This window comes from Diadema antillarum, unplaced genomic scaffold (assembly GCF_040938485.1).
Source record: "Diadema antillarum isolate AM-2024a unplaced genomic scaffold, OU_Dant_1.0 seq00000069_RagTag, whole genome shotgun sequence".
Classification (NCBI taxonomy): Eukaryota; Metazoa; Echinodermata; class Echinoidea; order Diadematoida; family Diadematidae; genus Diadema; species Diadema antillarum.
The window spans coordinates 1,452,122-1,474,768 of record NW_027271168.1 but is presented as its reverse complement, the minus strand read 5'-3'; the positions used below and the strand labels follow the sequence as shown (position 1 = coordinate 1,474,768).

At 36.9% G+C, this 22,647-nt stretch overlaps 1 protein-coding gene across 1 annotated transcript in view; it reads right to left on the bottom strand.

Moving 5' to 3' along the window:
• Positions 1 to 22,647, bottom strand: part of LOC139725988 (arf-GAP with GTPase, ANK repeat and PH domain-containing protein 1-like) — a 222,340-nt gene that overhangs the window by 151,568 nt on the left and 48,125 nt on the right. The window lies entirely within an intron of this gene.

Here is a 22,647-nt window from a genome sequence, read left to right as displayed (position 1 = left end):
TTGTATTTTTAATCTTGACTTGATATTATTATTGATGTATATTGGAATGCTGGTTCTTTCTGAAAATTTTCCGGAATATGTTTTCGCTTTGTATTCAATTTAAAAGTACTACATGTATTTAAAGCCTACAACACGAGATGTGATGCCAAGTGCCCAATATGAGAGAAATCCCATTTTCATATACATGTAGTAGTACAGTATATACTTTCTAATGTTGCCCAACCTCAAAAAGAAACCTTAGTTCAGTAACTAATGTGTTAAATGTGAAGTAGAGTTGTGTGAAAAACCTGCCTACACTGTTCAATAACTTCTGTGTAAGTAAAAAAAAAATACCTTACATATTACTCATGGACCCTCGAAGGATGTAGCATAATCTGAATACAGGTATTTCAACTACAGCCCTCTCATGATATTGGTTATAATTTTCAATCAAAACATGCTCTAAATTGTGATTGTAAAAATTTGATGATAACATGCAATTTCCTTCTCTAGTAGTAAAAACAGGGAGGTCACAGGTGGGACCAGTTTCCACCTCCCTGGTAAAAAGAAGCATCTCATTTCATTTAAACAAAGTGTACAGAAATAGCTGGTTAGCCCTGCATGCTGCAGACATTATGTCAGGTTTCTGCCTCGTATCCAGTGGCAGTGCTGTCAGTGGATGGATCGATCAATAGTTAATATTTAATATGTATTTAATGACAAATTATGTGAAGCAAATTATGAATTTATACAGGTTTCCAAGTTAAGCACAGAATTAAAAGGACCCTTCTTTGTGTTTGAAATGTATATAAGTTGTAGCTGTCATTTCACTTTTCAAACTACCCTCATACAAAAGTGTGGGGGGTGGGTGGAGAAAAGGGGGCAACTGCCATTGAAAGGTTAATACTTTTATTGTACCATGATACTCAATGATAGGTCTTTGACCCTTAACAAGTTGTGATCGTTTGGATTTCCCACCTAAAAGAAGTATGTTGTGATGTGTATTTCATGGTTAGTGAAATACCCTGAAAGTGTATCGAGCTGCTGAAAAGTATGGTATATCTCTTTTTTAAAACAATTTTGGCAATGTTGGTTTTGGGTTGTTGTTTTTTCTGAGCATGGTGCCCACCTTTCAATGACAGTTCCCCCCCCCCCCACAAGTTTTTGGAAGACTTTTTGTTTTTCTTCTTGCTTTTTGTCTGCTGATTAGTGAGGGGGACCATGTACAGATGGGTGGGGGAAAAAGAAACCCAAACATGAATGCAACAATTGTGCATTCGTTACACTCGTAGTCCTAAGAATGGTTGTACACCAATAGGCGTACAATTATTCCAGTGCATACCGGTACCTTGATAGCAGAGACGTCCTTGAGACGCTGGACATTAAAAAACATACAGACGCAATCAACTTCTTATCATTGTACAGTGTATTAGATTTGGACATAGATTTTACTGGTACGTACATCGTGAATGTGTGAGTGATGATGTTTGTGTCCGATGTAGTATACACCCTGTATGTACTGTATTTATTAAGCGTGTGTGTGTGTATTGGTGAAGGAGTGTATGTGGGCCGTGGGTTTGGGTTGTGTGCGGATGGTTGTGTGTGGGAGAGTTGTACATTAAAACACAAGAATGTCATAGCAAGTGCATAAATGTTTAAAGTGCAAACATACATACACACGTACACTACACCCACAGAGCTACCAAGTCTCACGCATTCTGCGTGAGACTCAAGCATTTAGGGTCTGTCTCACGATCTCGCGCATGGCACCCATTTTTCTCACACATCTGAAGTCTGCAATTTGGGCCAAAAATAAGGAGCATAGCTCAAAGGATTAAAGTGATAGTTGCAATTGAAGGTATATTTCCCTTTTGCCTCTCAAAATTAGTAAAAAATAGTCACTTAAGTATGCACCACATCGCATCATTAAGAGCTAATAATTTTAAAAAGCTCCCTACCATGGGAGGGGGACACCCTCCTCGTTCTCGTGCGCATGTGCGCGAACGCCGAGACGCCGAGTCATAAAAATCTCACTCATAAAAGTTTTTTGAACTTGGCATCTCTGCACCCACCACAATTCACAACACAATCCAGCCTCCCTTCACGTATACACACACAGCCATATCGGTGATATCTGACCGACAAGCATGTTTAATTCTGCGAAAAAATTCTCACTCATAGTATTTAGTAATGACATTTGCTGGGTCAGTTTTTTCGCTTCTTCAGCAAAATCGTGAAATAGGCCCCACTGCAGTGCGTGTGCATCCATGCGTTAACAAGCAAGGATAGGTCCTAGCTAGGGTTAGGGTTTTTGTAGGGTTAAGTAGGGTTGTACAACATTGGCCGTCAAATTAGTTGAGGGACATTAGGGAGTCAGCCCTGTACAGCCCTGATTGTGGGTTAAGAATTTTTGGTCACGCGACACTGTTGTGATTTATGACATACATGCATAACGTACTGTCAGACACTTTAAGTCATGCAACACAGGCTCGCATTAAAAATAAGACACAATTGTTATAGAATCTTCTCACACCGGGACTCTTACACAATAGAATGAACGGTTTGGGGGCGCGGAAGGAACTGTTTGTTTGGTCGTTTTTGTGTTAAGTGTAGTTTTTGAATCTGGGTTTTAAAATTTGCATTTTGGAATTGATAAGTCACTGTGTGGGGCGTGGCTACTGTTAAGATTATGCGCAATGAGTATGGAGTGGGGCACGCCGTGCCATGAGTCAATAAGATGCAAAGAGCCAGGTACAAAATTTGTAAAGCAAATGCTGCCAGAAACTGCATGGTGATGTATAACTGTGGAATTTTCAGCCAATGTTTTTTTTAATGTATACAGCAGACAGGGTATTCCATGTTAGGCCCTTGTGTAATGTGCCATGAAAGAAATACCCGTAGTCGAGGCTAGGCAGCCACCTTCTCTGCTTTAAGTCATAGTAACGATACCATGTACCATAAACACAGGGATGTAGAAGAAAGCTTGAATAATGTTTTGCACACAATCATTAGAGTTTTTTAATTTTATGGAAACCATTTAATGAAAGTGAGAAGGGGAGAGCTCACAGCAACTCCTCTTGTAAGAACAAGACAGCAACAGTTTAGCTCGGCTCTGTAATTGTATTGTACATGTTATACCTGATAAAGATGTCCAGGCGGATATGTTCTTTCACTCCAACAGTTGAGTTTTGTTATTTGCTTCCTTTTCTTTCTTTATTTTCAGCCCAACTTTTTCTATATATATGTCTTTTGCTTTCAGTTTGGATGCCCACCCAGACACTCGTTGTACATGTATCTTCGTTTACTTGTTCTATTTGTTCTGTGTTTGTCTCCCTCGCCATTATTGGTCTCTCTCGTTCAACCCATTCTGCTTTTTCTTACTCCCACTACACCTTCCTCGAAGCGATCATCCCTACATCAAGACTCCTACGCCAGCATTGCACATTCCTACGTGTATCGAATTGTTCACGTGCTTTGTTACACGTTGCCTGCTGGCCGCTTTCCTTTTCTATCGCACGCTTCCTCTTCACACTTTTGCTGGAAACTCAGAACTCTATTCCAGACCATATCATTATTTACTATGGCTGATTTCGTAAATGCACCCTTTCATTCTATGTCCAATGATGATTTCTTTGAATTATTTAGACACACAACATCCGAATCTGATTTAGTTGATGGAGTACCAGTTACACATGCAACTCCCTATGATAATTTCGCAGCCGATAATTTGAATTCATCAGCTCCTGAATTTACTTATGATTTTGATGATTCAATTCAGAACCCGCTATGTAATTATATAACTGTTAATGAATGTAAAGATATGTATCATAGTTTTTCTAAAGACACGTTTTCTTTGCTGCATCTAAACATAAGGAGTTTAAATAAGCATTTTGATGAGTTACAGTTTTTATTAGAATCTGATCACACTCAATCATGCTCTGTCATTGGTCTGAGTGAAACTTGGCTAACCGCGTCGTCTGAAAACTCTTTTGCTATCGACGGATATAATATGTATGTTAATAATAGATCTGACAGGAGTGGAGGTGGCGTTGCATTTTATGTCTCAAGTTCGTTTAAATGTGTTGTTCACAGCGATATCTCCAGAATGGATAGTACCGTTGAATCTCTTTTCATTGAACTTAGTATTCCAGGATGTAAGAATGTGGTAGTTGGAATTATATATAGACCTCCCAATTCAAATATTGTAGATTTTTTAACTTATATTTCAGATTTGGCAAAAAATCCAGCAATTCGAAACAAGGACTGTTTCTTACTTGGCGATTATAACATTGATTTGTTGAAATCAGGAAATGATCATTCTTCAAGTGAGTTTCTCGAAACGCTTTTGTCTTCTTCCTTTCTGCCCCTCATTTCCAAACCAACTCGGGTTACAGATCATTCGGCTACTCTCATTGATAATATGTTTTGTAATGTTTTACCCCTCCCTGACTCTTTTATAATTCTTTCAGATATAACGGATCATTTTCCAATAATGACTTCCTTTACTTTGAGAACGCTTGTTAATGACTCCAAATCTTCATTTTCTTTATTTAAACGTAGAGTGTCCCCTGAAAAGTTGGCCAGTCTTGATGCCGCTCTTGATAATGCAGATTGGTCACGAGTATACGACAGTGACGATGTTAATTTGTCTTTTGACAATTTTATGAATATTTTGAATTGTTTTTTGGATGATATAATTCCTAAACACAAGAAAAGAATGGATTATAAGAAGACTCCTAGGTTACCGTGGATTACTAAATCAATTCTTCGCTCAATTAACAGAAAAAATCGTTTATATTATAAATACAAAATGGAAAATACTGATCAATCGAAAAGGAAATACACATCTTATAAAAATACACTAATCAGAATTCTACGTTTTGAGAAGAAAAATTATTACTCACGACAGTTGTCAAAATTTCAGTTTGATATTAAAAATACCTGGAAAGTTTTAAACCGAGCAATGAATATACAGAGCAAAAAAGTAGAGATTGATCAAATTAAATCGGATGATAATTTGATTAACAATTCTGTTGATATTGCCAATGTTTTTAATTCTTATTTTTCTCAGATAGGTGAATCGCTTGCTCAAGATATCCCGGCCACTAAACAAAACTTTACTGACTTTTTAGGTCAACGTAACCCAAATTCTGTTTTTTTTATTCCAACGAATAGGTATGAAATTATTGATATAGTTTCTTCTGTTAAAAATAAGCGCAGTTCCGGTTATGATGGTATTGATAATTGCATTCTTAAAGGAGTCATATCTGCAATTGCAGACCCTTTGACTCATATCTTTAATTTATCAATTTCTCATGGTATATTTCCTGATAAAATGAAATTGGCGAAAGTAATACCAATATATAAGAAGGGTGACAAACTGGATATCAGTAATTATCGCCCAATTTCTTTATTATCTTCATTGTCTAAAGTATTAGAAAAAATAATTTATATTAGAATTATTAAATTTCTTAATTTGCATAAAATTTTTACAAAGTCTCAGTTTGGATTTCGAGAAAAACATAGCACTATTCATGCAATTCTTCATTTCGTTGATAACGTGGTTAACGCAATTGACAACCATGCTCATTTAATTAGTATTTTTTTGGACTTCTCCAAGGCCTTCGATACAATCAATCATAACATTTTACTTTATAAGTTATCGCATTATGGAATACGTGGGAAGGCCTTGGAGTGGCTTAAGAGTTACTTAGGTAATAGAAAACAGTTTGTTACTATTAAAGATAATAATTCAGTTATAAGAGATGTTAAGTGTGGTGTTCCTCAGGGAAGTTTATTAGGACCGTTGCTATTCATAGTATATATCAATGACTTTTCTTCTGTTTCTGAAATACTTTCTTTTATTCATTTTGCAGATGATACCACTGTTATTTTTGCTCACAACGATGTTGATATTTTAGTCCAAAAAGTTAACACAGAACTGTTAAAAGTTACTAATTGGGTCAGGGCTAATAAATTATCATTGAATGTTCAAAAAACAAAATATATGCTTTTCAGTAATACTGTCGAAGCACTAAATTCTAACATAGTTTTAGATGATATTAATTTAGAAAGTGTATTAGATTTTAAATTTCTTGGTATAATTGTTGACAATAAACTGTCTTGGAAAACACATATTGATCATATATGTAAAATTATTTCACGTAATATAGGTGTTTTGAACAGATTGAAATTTTATATTCCTCAAAAGTCATTACTCATGTTATACTCCACCTTGATACTGCCTTATTTGAATTATGGAATTTTGGCTTGGGGTAATACTCATCAGACCCTCTTGAATAGAGTGTTGTTACTGCAGAAAAAAGCCCTCCGTATTATTTGTCATTCTCCTACACGTTCACATACAAATTTACTGTTTGCGTCTAATAAGCTACTAAAAATAAATGAGTTGTTTTTATTGAACTTAGGTCAATTTATGTACATGTTTAATAACAGTTCACTTCCATCTATTTTTGATTCAATGTTCCTTAAAAACCAATCATTTCACTCCTATCCCACCCGACGTTCAAATGAATTTCATTTACCTTTTTTCCGAACAATTTTAGGGAAAAATTCATTTATCTACACTGGTCCAAACTATTGGAATTCTCTGAACCACGAAATAAAAACAGCTCCCTCTTTGTATTCATTTCAAAGAAAATTAAAAGCCTATCTTTTGCGATTTTACAATAACATTTGTCATGAATCGGATTAGTTTTACACGTTATTCATTTTGATACCCCTTTCATAAAATCCGCATAGTTGCTTACACATTGTCGCTCGTACTAGCTGACCACCGCCAAGTTCGTGAATAAAGTTTTGGGTTAAGTTAGTCATGCAGTTGATGGATTTTTCTTCGGGATCTGCACTCTATACGCTTATACAATGAGGGATTGTTATTTTTTTTTCCGTCCGGTCTTGTCTCTGTCTTGTTTTTGTTTTCCATCGTCCAGCCCTCGTGTATCGTTATCTCCGTTGTGCTAGTCTTACTTCCTGTCGTAGTCTGTCTTTTGCGGGTTTTTTAGCCTCGTCGATGTCCCAGTGTCGTTTTATGTTCGTTTATATGTTAATGTTGTCATTTTGTGTTTTTCTTCCTTTTCTGTCTGACTCTTTATGGGCTTCCATTTCTAATTCTATTTTGTCAATGTTTTTAAACATTTTTTCCTCTTTTTTTTCTCTGCTGTTACAACTATTTTCGCTGTTGTTGCTTCAGATATTTTCGTTGCTGTCCTGATGCCGATAATTATTACCAATAATTTCAATGATTCTTTCTCTCCTGAGGGGCCCACACTCTACAAGCTTCGTCTTTTCAGTGGGTCCCTCCGTTTTTCGCCTTGTGTACGTTGATATTCAACTTTACTTTACTTTGATTTACTTCAGGCATTGAAATGTATCTTTACTGCAAGCATACAAGTACTGTTTTACTCTGTTAAACTCACTTTGATTGTTTGTTTGTTTGTCTGTTAGTTTGTTTTTTGTTGGTACGATTCTTATCACTGAAGAAAGAGTGATGTATGTTATGTTATTTTTTTTACTGTCGAGAAACGAAATAAACTTGAATCTGAATCTGAATCTGAGTCCTTCCTACAGGCCCGGCCTACATACCCCGGGCCCTTTAATACTGTATTTGCCGGCATATACTGCCTATACTTTATAGGCTCAAAACACATCATACCGTATTTTCCGGCATATAGGCTGCAGTATTTTTCAAAAAATTAAAATGAACAGTCGGGGTGCGGCCTTTCCGGCAGCAAAACCAAAATTAGTCTCTGCATGAGCGCGACTGAGCTGCGCAATCAACCCGGCAAATCGGGAGTAAAAACTAACACATTTATGCATGTATGGGACTACACAATAGGCAACTAAGGATGCATCCTCCTCCGAGATGAATACGAGTATAGTATACCGGTATTTGTATACTATAAACCTGCATACAACAAGCAAAGCTGCATTCCGCGTTTGTTTCACAACTTGACTTTCCTCATCAATCAGTATGTCCTCTTTGTCGTTTCTATGAAATTTTAATGAGGCCAAGATAAACCTTACCGTTTCCCAATACGCTCAAGTAAAAGCGTTGTCATGCCGCCGTAGCGCTATTATATGAGTGTGTGTTTGTCTCTCACACCTCCCCTGGTTTGCAATTGCAATGCAACGCAACGAGGAAGACCTGTAGCTAGCTGTCACGAACCTGTACGTCTAGCACTAATACCGTGCATTGTACTAGTATGACTCGACTCGCACAACACAATCAACATGATCACAGATCGTTGTACATAATCTTCGGCACAATGAACTCAAGGAACACATAATCGTGCTACTAGAGTATTCAATGACGGCACAACGCGACAAGCGTGTGTGCAGAAACGAAGAATGCCCTGCATGCTCGTGTTCACAATGTATTTTAATGTACATATACAGCGCGCATGTTTCTTTGCTGCCCCAACTATAATGTGCAGTGATGATCTTATATATCACAAATGTGGTGTGTACGTGTGCCGCGCCACCCCGTGCGTGACATGTTTACGTACCACCGGCAGAACCGAACCTGTGTCGAATTATACTCACTGGAGCTGTGTCACCCTGCACCATAAAACCGTGGAGCTTCAGCTCCTTGACAAAACGAACAAAAAGTCGCCTGGAGCCGGCCTGTCTTGTAAAGACTTGTGATAAAAATCAATCACAAGTTTTTTGAGAGGTGCAATGCAAGTTGCGATTGATTTGGGGACTTGTGATTGATTTGAAGGCTTTATAAGACGGGTCCCATATGGATGTACAGTACTGGTTGAGGTGGGGATTATTGTATTGCACGTTCCTAAGTGAGATAATGAGAAACCTCTTATGAAATATGAAAGAGCATGTACCGTAATTTTAAGAAGGGTTCAACGTTTATTTGATGAAAATTGGTTTTCAAATGGCTGAGATATCCAAAAAAAGTGATAATAATAAAAGGCGACAAGCCATAACTTTATTAGGATCTCTTTGTTTCACCCCCCCCTTTTTTTTTTTGATATCTCAGCCATTTCAAACCGATTTTCATCTAATAAACTTTTGATACCCCATGGAATTGCATACTCTTTGACATCTCATAGAGTACGTGGTTTCTGAATATCTTGCAAAAAGTTAAAAGCTAAATCCTCATCTCAACCAGAACTGTACACACAACAATATCTCATGCAGAATGTAATTATTTTAATGATTGCGTATCCCCACTCCCAACACAACACACACACACACACACACACACACACAGCAAACTATACTAGTACTCGTGGTATAGATTTACGTCGATGATGTTTGAAAGATATCGAGTGACTTTTTGATCCCCGAATGTCAAAGGCCAATTAGTTCTTTCTTTTCCAGCAGTGCCGTGTCGTTTATATCTTTAATTCGCCATGGTTATCTAGATAACACTGTCTGTCAAGAATAATGTCACGTGTATATCGTTTTACTCGTGATATGATCATTTAGATTATTCCATGATTGAACTTGAAGAGAAATGAAGTGCGTGTTTCCAAAATCCAAAGTATGGTAATACCTCTTGAAACTTCCTTCTGGACTGTACAAGTTTGATTTTCGTTTTTCTTTTTATTTGGCATTTCAAAGTTGTAATTCAAGTATTCGATGGATGTTCATACAAACGATAATTCAAAAAATGAGAACTAAATATCATTCTTTTCTTTATTCCACTCCCGATTATTACTACTATTATTATCGTCATCATTATCATCATCATCTCACGCACACTTGACATTGTACTATGTGCACTGTATAGACCGTTTGACTATAGATTATTTTACTAGATCATTTGGATATTGTAAATTCGGGACTCTGAAGAACAGTCGTATATACAATATATGTATTTTGTAGATATGATTGAACGGGCCATTCGATCCCCGTTTCTTAAAACTGTTCTACGTAATGAATGTAATGTATATTATACACAACTTGTGTGTACATGTATTTTTCTGTTAATCTGAAGACGAAAATAAAAACAATCAAACTATTCCGAGGCAAAAAGGGGGGGGGGGTGGCAGAACGTTACTCGCTTGTAAAAACTTACAATCAAAAACTCACCTGAGCTCTGTTTTTCTTGATAACCCAGCTGTTTTCACGATGTGTCTTATTTTCAATGTTACACCATGTACTTTCGTGCGAACATCCGATGCCCGATACGCCACAACTGCCGTTGATCCCTACCCCCTCAAAGAAAGATAATTATCGTGTATGTAAACATATTTTTACACTTATAGGCCCGAATTCACGAAGGTGGTACAAATTAAACCACGGTTTAAACCATGGACAAAAACTAGGGAACGCCAAGTGTCGCAGGGAATATTGCGTCACGAAATGGGTCATTTCGTCGACAAAATGGTAGTTTCGTCAACGAAATTTTCAATTAGTTACAAAATTTTGTTATTTCGTTACAAAATAATCATTTCATCGACGAAATGACTGATTTCGTCACGAATATTCCATGCGACACTTATCGCTCCATGGCTTTTGTCCATGGTTTAAACCATGGTTTCATTTGTACCACCTTCGTGAATTCGGGCCTAAAGTTGTCCGTCTTGGTTGACAAAAAAAAAAAAAAGATTTGTTTGACCAAAAACAAAACAAAACAAAACAAAAAAACAAAACAAAACAAAACAAAACACGTCATACCGGAAGTCAATATACGGTATTGTATTTCATATAATAATGTATATATATATATATATATATATATATATATAATATATAGTTGAATTTAATGACGGGGATCCCGATATAAACACAAAACTGAATTTTTTTTCGGGACCGACCAGGAATTTGATCTGTGATAATAACACTATAGTAGTAAGCTTTCATACAATGTATTTCTTTTTTTTTTAAATTCCAATACAATCTTTACAACGATCTCGAAAATACTGGCGCATCTTTTCGTAATATTTACCAGAATATAGGCGCTGTGAAAACAGTAATAAATGTTCGAATTGCTATGCCAAATTACTCTTCAATTCCTGCACGATGCTTTTGTTGGGAACACATAGCTTAAGGTGAAAAAAAAAATATGTGAAGTAAACTATAGAACATCAACGAATTATACATGTATTTTGCTCACAAGACTGACTCTCACTGCACATGAATCGTTTATAAACATGCATAATTATACTCTTTGAGGATAATTTTGGCTTCAGAAGATCCGAGATTAGTTCAGATACTGAGTACGTGCGTTAGGGTTACGCCCGCTAAGTTACGGGAAAAAAACAAAAAACAAAACAAAACAAAACAAAACAAAACCAGTAACCGGGCGCTGGCTGCCATTTAGTTTAGATTTTGAACTTTTTTTTTTTCTTCAAACCAGTTTACGAGTTTTGCAGCAAGTCCGCGACGCTCCCGTCCAGTGCGCGGATCGTCTGAGATGGGACGGCTGATTCATGGGGCCAGGGCCCTGTTTCATAAAGCTGTTCGCAAAGTTACGAACAACTTACGAATGACTGGTGATCAGTTCTGATAATTCAGCACAAGAACTGATCAACAGTTGCTCGTAAGTCGTTCGTAACTTTACGAACAGCTTTATGAAACACCCCCCAGTGCTTTAACAATTGCGCTAAATACGTAAACATTGTCCTAAATCTAGACTGCCGGTACTTATGCTGGCGATCCGTGATGGAGTAAACTACTACAGATTCTTGTAAAATTCGTCAAATTCGCCTAATTCGTTGTCCTGTGCAATGTGGGAAGCGACCAAAATCAAAGGGTCGGGTCGGCTTACAATGCTGTACATATCCGCCGTAGACGCGCGCAACGCACGCATGACAAAAGCGTTGAAAGCGTTGAAAGCGTTGAAAGCGTTGAAAGCGTCCACATGATCGGAAAAGCGTTCGGGAATTTCGTTGAATTCGTCCAAATTCCGTCCATGAAGTCTGGACGCAAAAAGCGTTGAAAACGTCCCGGGCAATTTCAACAACGCTAAAAGCGTTGGGACGAAATTTGGACGCACTTTCGTCGGGCGTTTTCTATTGCGCGTACTGTATATTTCCTTGTCTGTATAATCCACAAACGAGCTCTCGCATAACACAAACTTTGTAAGAGCCTTCCAACTATTTAATAGTGTACTTCATTACACTGTGAAAGAAACATATATACTTGGAATGTAGAACTGAGATTTAATAGCCCTATGTCTATGTACATGAAGTGTAGGATCGGTCATTTAGTCTCCAGAGTATAAACTGCACTATCAGCACAAATAGTGGGTAATCTGCAGCGCACCTCTAGATATTTAGTTTGCCGATAAGTCCTTCTCTAAATCACCCCAATAAAGAACAAGACAATTTTATAGCAGAGACACAATCTCATATTATTTTGCACCTCTTCAGCAGAAGTGTGGGACATCTGGAATTAGTTTCAAATTTGAATAGAAAGAGACTGCATATAATCATTCCAGAAAAAAAAAAATCTCAGAAATGTTATCACATACACTTGCACATTATTAGAGAGAATCGACCAAAATAAATCTTACACCCAACCAAAATAAATCTTACACCTTGTATTATTATAATCTATCTATTTTCTTACCAGCCTTCAGGATGGCATGGACAATTACTATCAATCATGAAAAGCTTACGAGGTGCGGTATAACATGAAATGATTGTGTCTCTGCTATAAAATCACCTTGTTCTTTATTGGGGTGATTTAGATGTTATCTGTGTAGAACTGACTGATCTCTCCCAAACTTTGCCGTATACTTCCACTCAGTACAAACATGCAGAATATTGATGACAACTGGTGAATGGGTCAATCCAGATGATTAGGGATAGCACTGTCTATATCAAAAGTCGGCAGTACGAGTGTAGGATGCATAAAACCAGAGAGTTAGGTAGCCTTAAATATAAGGAGATATCACTGTTTTTCTCATTAAACCATAACTGTAGACGGTTTAGATCAGAAACATTTTTATTATATCTGTTGTTCACATTATTTATATTTAACAATATTTGACATTAATTACACTGATTCAAATTTTTACATTGGTTTTTTCTTTCCCTAACTCACATTTTAGAACTATTTAAAGCACTAAAGCTAACGTTTTGTTTCATCAGCAAATGGTTAATTGTGCCTTTAAAGGGTGTGTACAGTTCTGGGAGAGGTGAGGATTTAGCTTTTAACATTTTGCGAGATATTCAGAAATCACTCTATGAGATGTCAAAGAGCATGCAATTCTAAGGGGTATCAAAAGTTTATTTGATGAAAATCGGTTTTGAAGTGGCCGAGATATCCAAAAACAAGGTGAAACAAAGAGATTCTAATAAAGTTGTGGCATGTAGTCTTTTATTATTATCACTTTTTTGGATATCTCAGCCATTTGAAAACCAATTTTCAACAAATAAACGTTGAATCCTTCTTAAAATTACATGCTCTTTCATATTTCATAAGAGGTTTCTCATTATCTCACTTAGGAATGTCAAAAACATGAATCCCCACCTCAACCAGTACTGTACAGTCCCTTTAAGATCCAGAACACTGATCTCATCAGTCTCTGTTTCAACAAACTTGGCACCCAAGAGTTATCAATGAGGTCTTTCTCTATCGCAGGATTATCTCTAACTGGCTTATCGTAGGATTCCAACTGATCCCTTTGATTGGTGATTGATTCACTGAATTAGCTTTTCTCAATTAGAGATACTTGTCTAATGTAAAGGAACAGGGAGAAATGGTATGTGAAATACATAAGGCTTATTACACCTTGCGATAATTACGGCAGTGTTGATATAAGATCACAGATCACACAAGACATAGAATTAAACAAACATATTCATATAGAATGAAACACATGAGTGTGTGCTTGTTTTGTTTGAGTTGCTGCATTTCTTTACTTTCTCTATTCCAATATGGCTTTAATTTCATGCAATTTGTCCGATTGTGTTATTGGTATCATTTCATTGTTATTAGTATTAGATTATGATTATGACTATGATTATGATGGTGATGATGATGATGATGACAATAATGATGATTATTATTATTACTCTCATTACTATTATCATAATCCTTATGATAATCATCGTCATCATTGCTTGTATTATCATTATCATGATCAATTACCACTTCAGGTAATGATAGCAATATCATCAAAAATAATGGTTCTGCAACACAATATGAAAGAGAATAGATAATGATTGCATGGCTAATTGTAGAGAGTAAGAGTACAGTTAGTGGGGGCATAATGATATGATTAAATAATGGCAGATCACTTCCTATTCCTTGCTGTGCCATCAACCTGTAATTTAAGCCTAATGTCTAGTACAGAGTTTGTATCATAAAAACGGCTGATACACGTACACCCAAACAACAAGCACACAAACCTAGAATAAACAACCGTGCACACACAATTGCCATGCAACTACAACGTCACCCTGGCTTCAGCCCACTCACGCAGAGGAACACCAGCCACAACTGTTTACATTTATTGCAATATCACTTCATGTTTCAACTTGGTAAAAATTGGATAGAGTAAAATCAAACACATGAAACTTTTACATAATTCATGAAATTTGGACATAAATCAATGCAGTGAATGTACGTTATAAGAACAGTGGAAAATGTCATCACTGACTATGTTTCCGCGGATCTAAACACAAAGTTTCCTGAATTTCCAAAATTTCTTACATCAAAATCAAACAGAAAAACCTGGATACTTAGCATCAAATCACTGTTGTATTGTAATAAACTAATACTTATGCTGGAAAGGGCTGTAGTTCTTAAATTATTGACAACCAACAGCAGAGTTGTAGGGGAAATTACATCATCACACCATCTAATTTGCATATTACGTGGTCACAACCAGTGTCACTATTCCAAGAATACATGTGACACTTTAGGACCCCGTTTACAGTGCAGGGCTAGGCCGAGCCCAGCCTCAATTGCAGTACTCGGCCCCGCAATTTTGTCCGTTTACAGTGGAGGGCTCGGCCCGGGCTTTTAATTCAAACCTTTCAATATTTTGTCGTAGTGGCGCTCTGCTTGTAAACAAACAACTATTATTGGGAGTGCGCCAGTAGCAATTTGGTACAGCATTTGGCCCAGTTTGCGTTTACAGTGAGAAAAGGCCGGGCTCGGCCGCGGCTGAGACTACCTCCAGAGCTTGGCCAAATGCGCAGCCGATTTTGGTACCACATTTGGCCTTTTGCGTGTTTACAGTGAAATAAAGGCCAGGCTTGGCCGTGGCCGAGCCCGGCCTTTTCACTCACTGTAAACAGGGTCTAGGACTCCACAGCATTAATCATGTCCAATTCTGCTTGAGTTTACTCTATCTATCTATCTATCACAGCTAACTAACACTCTGAGTGAAACTGCACTTTAAACGCACTCTTAGTTTTGTCCTTTAACGACGACACAGATTCGCTGCTGATCACTTCCCATCACTAACCACAGCACAAGGCAGCAAAAGATTGTGACATCTGTCATCTACCTCTGTGATTCTCTGCCACAGCCCGACATGTTGGTTGAGTTCTGCTACACTAGCACCCCATACCTTACCTTTCTGTTGCTACACCACAGAAAATTTGCCAGCAAAAGAAGAGTATGATTTGGCTTACCTGTGATGCAAAGATAAGAGGAGAAAAAGCACAAGGCATAACATTAGTCAATCATAGTCATAAAAAAATAATTCTGGCAAATACAGCAAGAAAGGTGAAATGCTTGAGGACAACTGCATTTTTTCTTCAGGGACAAATATTTTTAAAATATGTGTTGCTTGACATCCTTGTACAATCAATAAGACACTGAATGGAATCCTAGAATAAGGTAAATAATACATCAGAAACAGGAGGAATGAATTCATACAAAACAATTTCTCATTGCTTTGTATTTTGATTACTCCTGTATGAATGTAGAATCAAACAAAGACCCTTTTACTTAGGAAATGGTACATTATTTCTATGCTTACCTGGAAGAACAAATATAACTGACAAATATAAGACTTATTTATAACCTTAACCCCCCCCCCCCCCCCCCCCCCCCACCCACACACATGCTAATGCAGTAAGTGTTTACTCAAAGGATTTGAGCTGCATAAATGTAAATAGATGCCAGATCATCCCTGGAGCTACCTGGTGGATTTACCAGTGGATGCACTCCGTTCTTTCTGTCATATCAACATCCTTCTGCGAAGAGATTTCATGCATGCAATCTGCATTCCAGCACATACTTCACTGATTGATTCCTAGCAAAATTGTCCATTATCAGACATACAAAATAAATGCCCATTTTTCCCTTTTATCCTCGTGTGTACTCTTTCTTATCCCAATAATCCTGGTTATAAAATAATTTATATTAATCAGAGGGTATAGCAGATAACACAGATATGTGAAAGAACAAAGACTAATCCCTTGAATAAAAACACACATAAAATGAGAAAATAGAGGAATATGAATATGAATCATACATCAGAAAACAAGTTGTAAAAATAAAATGGAATTTAGATATATAAAAAATGAATAAAAAGCACCAAGTGTGGGTGATTCTAGAGAGTTCATTGACTTTATAAAGACACCTCTTCAAACAAGATATCTGAGAAGGATAAGGATTTCAGACAATTCAACACAAACAACAACTATTCCTAGACACCCACATGACAATACAAATAAAAAAATGGACATGTGGGAAAATAACAAGCATTATACATGACACAGCAAATTGAAAGATTGACTTGCTTGAATCTGTAAATTATTGTTGTTCCATGTGGGCAATGTCTATAGCCAATGTGAGGATGATGTATCTGTTTATACTACTGACCATATACCACATCCAGATTTCATTAATATAATTTTCATAGGATCTTGCACTCAGAAGGAAAACGTGGCTAGTGATTCAATAGAATAACAATCTTCAGGACAATGCACTCTTTCAATGGCTCAAACTTGTTCTCCATTTTAAAAAAGCTAATTTATGCTAAGAAAAAAACCTAACTTGCCAAATGCTGTTCCTTTTTTTAATTATTTTTATTAAAGGGATGGTATAGTATTGATGGAGATGAGGATTGGGCATTTGACTTTTTCTGAGATACCAAGAAACCACTTAAGAAATAGTACAGAGCATACCATTCTAGGGGGGAATTCAAAGTTTATTTGATGAAAATCACTTGTGGAAAGGCTGAGATATCCAAAAACAGAGTAAAACAAAGTGATGATAATAAAAGGTGGCTCCCACCTTTTATTAGGATTGCTCTGTTTTTGATATCTCAGCCATTTCAAAACTAATTTTCATGAAATGAATGTTGAATTCCTGTTGGAATTGCATGCTCTTTCACATTTCAAAAGAAGTTTCTCATTATCTCATAGACAACAACAACAACAACAACAACAAAATGTTAGAAACCTGAGGCTAGGTCTCAACCAAAACTGTGCATTACCGTAAGCTCTACCATTTTCATTGACAAAAAAAAACAACACAAACTGTTATAGAAAATCCTCGAGATAACTACCATTAAAACTGTTGTTATCAAATTCTACCATGGAGTATTTACAGTGGCAGAAAAATACCTGTAAAAGAATGGCAAAATTGAAAATAACAAATAACAAAAACAACAGGCACTCTCATGAGCGTTCATAAAGGTATGACTGCCTGACTAATGGTGGGTCCTAAAACACATTTCTTTAAATGAAAATCTTTTTTTATGTTTACATTACTGTGACATTGCTTGCATGATAGTCATCTGTATTGATTTGCATTATTGAAACTAAATTCATGTTTTACGGACAGGAAATATTTTCTTTGCGGCTTTGCTCAAGAGGTATCTCAGCTTCACACAAACGAAGGATGTCATGAAATATAATACCATAGTACTTTGGTCTTGAGATATAAAATACATGTCGGGGGTAATTTCTCTGCAAGCGACAGAACTGTCACATTACCAAGATTGCTATCATGAGTGAGGACAGTATTATAAAGTATGTTGATTAACTTGCTGACATTCAAACTCATTTGCTTCCATTAACCCATCATGTCTTCAAAACCACGTTTACGTAGTTCGGTACTCATTTCATAATTTCCACTACTGTTGGTGTTTAATAAGGTAGAGGATATCTACATACGATTGTAGAAAATATTTTTAATTTGAGTCCTTTATTTCTTTTATTATTGCTTGAGATGCAGAATTTTCAGAAGTCTTTGCATTATCAAATATACCTGATTCTTATACTTGGCAACACATTTTAGAAGTTCAATGGCCCTATTTCTCACTCAAACTGGCATTCTCTTAAAATTTCTTTATTTCATTCAGATTGAATGCTTTAAACCTGTTTAATCTAATCTGTCCACACAATAATAAAGAGTAGTGTGGTGAAATTCGGAAGTGCTCATTTGAAAACAAGATGATATCGTCTCCTGTGAAAGTTCAAAGGATTTATTAGTTCAACATTTGCTAAATCCTGCTGAAACTTTCATTGATCAGTTGCTTTAATTTTACCACTTTCGTTCAAATACCATTCTCAGTCATCTGACCTCCTACACGAATACTTCACCTTTGACCCATGATACTGAGATACACATCAGGTGGTGATATCGACAGCATGCCTGAAAGGTAAAACTTTCAGCCACAAAAATATTTCCCTTGCCTGAGACAAAACTTATTTTGAGTGACTAACCAAACCATGTTACCCCCTGACCACTTCCCATAGTTACACGGATAAAACTAGACTATCTTTCCCCAAACAAGTGGGTCACGGCAAGCCTGTCAGACATCCTCCTACGCAGGGATATACTTCCATAGGTACTAATAGAACTGGTGCATTCTCTTTTATAGCAAGAGGAATTTTGATTTGTTTGTTGTAGTTGTTTTTTTTTTATAACAATATACTCACTAACTAGCCCTGTGGAATTTTGATGGTCCATGTGAAAGTGTTGACCACTTCTATTTCTTTTACCCCAAATTGTGTAAACAGAGATTTGCAATCCTGGATTAATCCAATGAGCCATAGAAATTACACCAGTTGGCATGGAACGACTGCGTCTCAGTCAGCAGGGGGTTGTCACTGTACCTAAATGAATTGATGGTACAATGGCCATCAAAGCTCAGTATAGTTTTGAATAGGGTCTATTAGTAGCTTTGTCCGTACAACGTTCCTAAACTTAAAGATTAGCTTGAAGTTTCAGTATTTGACGATTAGCTCATAGTTCAGCATCACGTGGACACGATAATCAACAAACTCAAAAGTTACAAACTTGTAGCATGACCTCTTTGTGAACCCTAAACCCCCTCACCTTACGGGTCAACCTCCAGAGCATGTTGTACACTACTGTATCGTTATCAGGTTTATCGCTACACTGTAGCACCGCATGTACATAATTCTTCCGGTTTGTGGTTTAATATCAAGCAGGACTTTCTATCAAAAATTTGATCTTCAAGATTAGGTGTCCTGTGGACACACATCATACAGTAGTTTAAAACTAATAGGCTAATCAATGAAATTAAAAACTTTGAAGATTGTAAATGTCATGTGAAAGTAATAAGTGAAACTAAAAGGCATGTGTACGTGTATCACCTCAAAAGCATGCAGCTATGCCACAATGTAGGCCTTACTGTACCAAGAATGTAATGGGGGGGGGGGGGGCACAGTTTGGCACTAAGAAGAAATACAAAAGTTATCTCTTCCTACTTCTTCCATTGTTGAAGAGATCAGCAACAGTGGAACCACAAATCAACAAAGGCATAGATAGAATACCTGTGTAGGTAAATCTGTCGTTACTTGTGGTCACTCATTGTGACTAAAGAATATGTGGACTCCGGGAGGCATTAGTTAACCAAATCTGCCATAGTTCTATGGGTGAACAGTGATGCACTTTACACAGGTCTACAGGAAATCTATTCATAACTTATTTTAAAACTATGCAGAATATATACACCACCATCATTCAGAGTAGAAAATCAAATCCTACCAGTACGGTACCTACACAATGTGTATCCACCCAAAATTTAAGCTCTTTCACAAAGCAACTGTTTACTTTGCACAAATTCCAAACAGGTAGAAAGGCATAACTATGGCTCCTTACCCTCCCACTACAACTGGCAATCTACATACCAACCTTTTTGTTGACTATGCAAATCTGCTCACTCTTTTAATTATCACAATGTCAATAATAGTAAAACCAACCACTCTGAAGCCACAAAATCAACACAGCTGATTACAGAAGTGGCATTCTTGTCTGGCTTGAGGGAACATACATTGTATATGTACAGTTGTATAATACACGATCATTCTGCAATGTGTCACAAAAATGTACTGCAACATGAGCGTACATGTACATAACACTCGCCGCACATGGTATTTCATGGCACAGTAATTTGTTGTAACCTTACTCATTGGCGAAACACCACGGTAAGTAGGTGCTGCGGTATTTCAGATGGTAGCGTTCTTGTTCATGAAATATTGTGGTAATTTTGGTCCAAAAGTACACCTCTCTGGGGTAAACACTGTGCATACACATGTCTTCTATGGGGAACAATAGGATGTGTGTCAGCTCACATGAGAAAAACACTGTTGTGTGGTGGGAGATATTTTGTGACATGATTCATACTTAAAATCTCATACGCATATTTTGTGTGAAGTTTGTATTACCAACCTACATACCATGGCATTTTGTGATGTATTTCAAGATGAATTTCCATCCATGATATAGAATTCCACACCAAATACTACAGTATTTCACCATAATGGGCCCTGTATGTGCATTTATCCTGCACAGGAGATGTCTTAGTCTTCACTAGGTCACAAATTCTGCTGTAAATTTTCCAGCACTTTCAAATATAGTTGCTGCTTGATTACCGTTTTCTTCTGCAGCATGGATTCTTTTTTTCTCCTTTTTCATTTCTTCCTGTGGTACTTTTGCCTGTGTGTATTTTCATCAGCAGGAGGTTTGCTTTGGGCATGTCTTTCTCATTACCAGGCTGGTTGAGTGTTTCCAATCATGGACCCCAGTCTCACAGTCTGGCTCTATAACTTCATCTGCAACCCTAAAGAGCAAACAATTGTCAAAATTTCCATTCTGAGAGAATTAAATCTGTATTCTCAACACTACATAACCATTTCAATGGTAAGAAAATGCCATTAGCTCATTTATTGTTAGGTTAAAACATTGCTTTGTCTGTACAACGGAACCAAACCATATACAGCAGTGTAATTATATTAAGAGGCTCAAAATAAGAAAATGACAAAGTAAAATTGTCTCTTCATTTCTTCCTTAAACCAAAAAGGAAAAAAAGTCCTTGAATCTACAGGTAGATGACTCTAACCGGATCATTCCTATAAACACCAAATTTTCACCTCCAGCAGTTATATTTTGTTATTAAGAATTTCAACTACAAATTATATCACACTCTACATGGATGATAATTACCGTTATTACACTTAAAATATGTACCCTGGTATATTACCATAAGAGAATGGATGCTACAATATGCAAGTGGCCATGAAATAAGAGTGATGTTGGCTGTTTATAGCTTAATCTGAACACTGTATAATTAGAGTGTACGTCAAATTACATTGTGGTTGTTGGATTCAGCAAATAAATATTACCCCAAACCAGTACAATATCACTCATCAGATCGGTGTCCAGCCATTTGACTATCAGTATCTTCCTGAACAGAGCATTTCCATGGGAACCACTCAACAAACACCAGTACTAAGCTTCTGTCAGACATAAATGTGACAGCATAAGCTGCAATTTAGAAGAGAAAAAACGAGACATGAGGTAAAAAGTAAAAGCCACCCAGATACATCATCAATAGGATCAGATCCCAGCACGTACATGTAACAAGCACACATTAATTCCTGGAAATCGCACATGTGCTAGAACATATTCATGACTAAAGACAAATATTTGATGCCGTATAACATGTACATAAAATTGTACGTGCACATCTGCCTAGTTGGACTGGTGCCTAGCACATAATTGCATATCATTAAACATTTATTAGAGATTGAATCAGCACGCAGCTCTACCCAATTTGGTAGGAGAGTTAATTCCTGCCCTATTAATAGAAAAATAAATTGACTGATGAGAATCAGAATATGGATAATCTGCCCCGAACAAAGAAGCCAAATTGATCGCCTGTGTAATGGGGCTGTGTGCCAAAGAGTGAAGCTTATCAAAGGGTCCCATTGTCACGGCAGTCGATTCAATTAGAGAATCAAGTCTACATTGATGATATGTAGCACTCCCTGGAAATAGGGTGCTGGGAGTGTGGGAAGGGGCTGGAGGCGAGGACATAAATTAATAGCTCATGTGGATTAACCAGGGGGGAAAAATCCATTCAGTCATATGGAGACACAGAATCAAATGCATATCAGCAACTATTCATGTTTGGTATCAGTGCTACACAATAATATGTCCTAGAAAGAAAGACTCACATTTCATTGTTCCATGTTTGTCAAGTACAAGTCAGCCATTGGACAAACCTAATTAAATGTGATGGGGAACATTTAGCTATGTATGCCCATAGGTGAAACATTTTGCAATGTTGTCCCTTGGGAGCAAATTCTGTCTGTAGACACAAATGACAAATGATAGAATTTATAAAGAAAACAAACCTTTGATATCATAATATGCATACCATACAAGCACAGAACAAAACAACCAGTGCCTTGCCATCATGAACATGGAAATGTGATTGACGGATGCAACATGAGA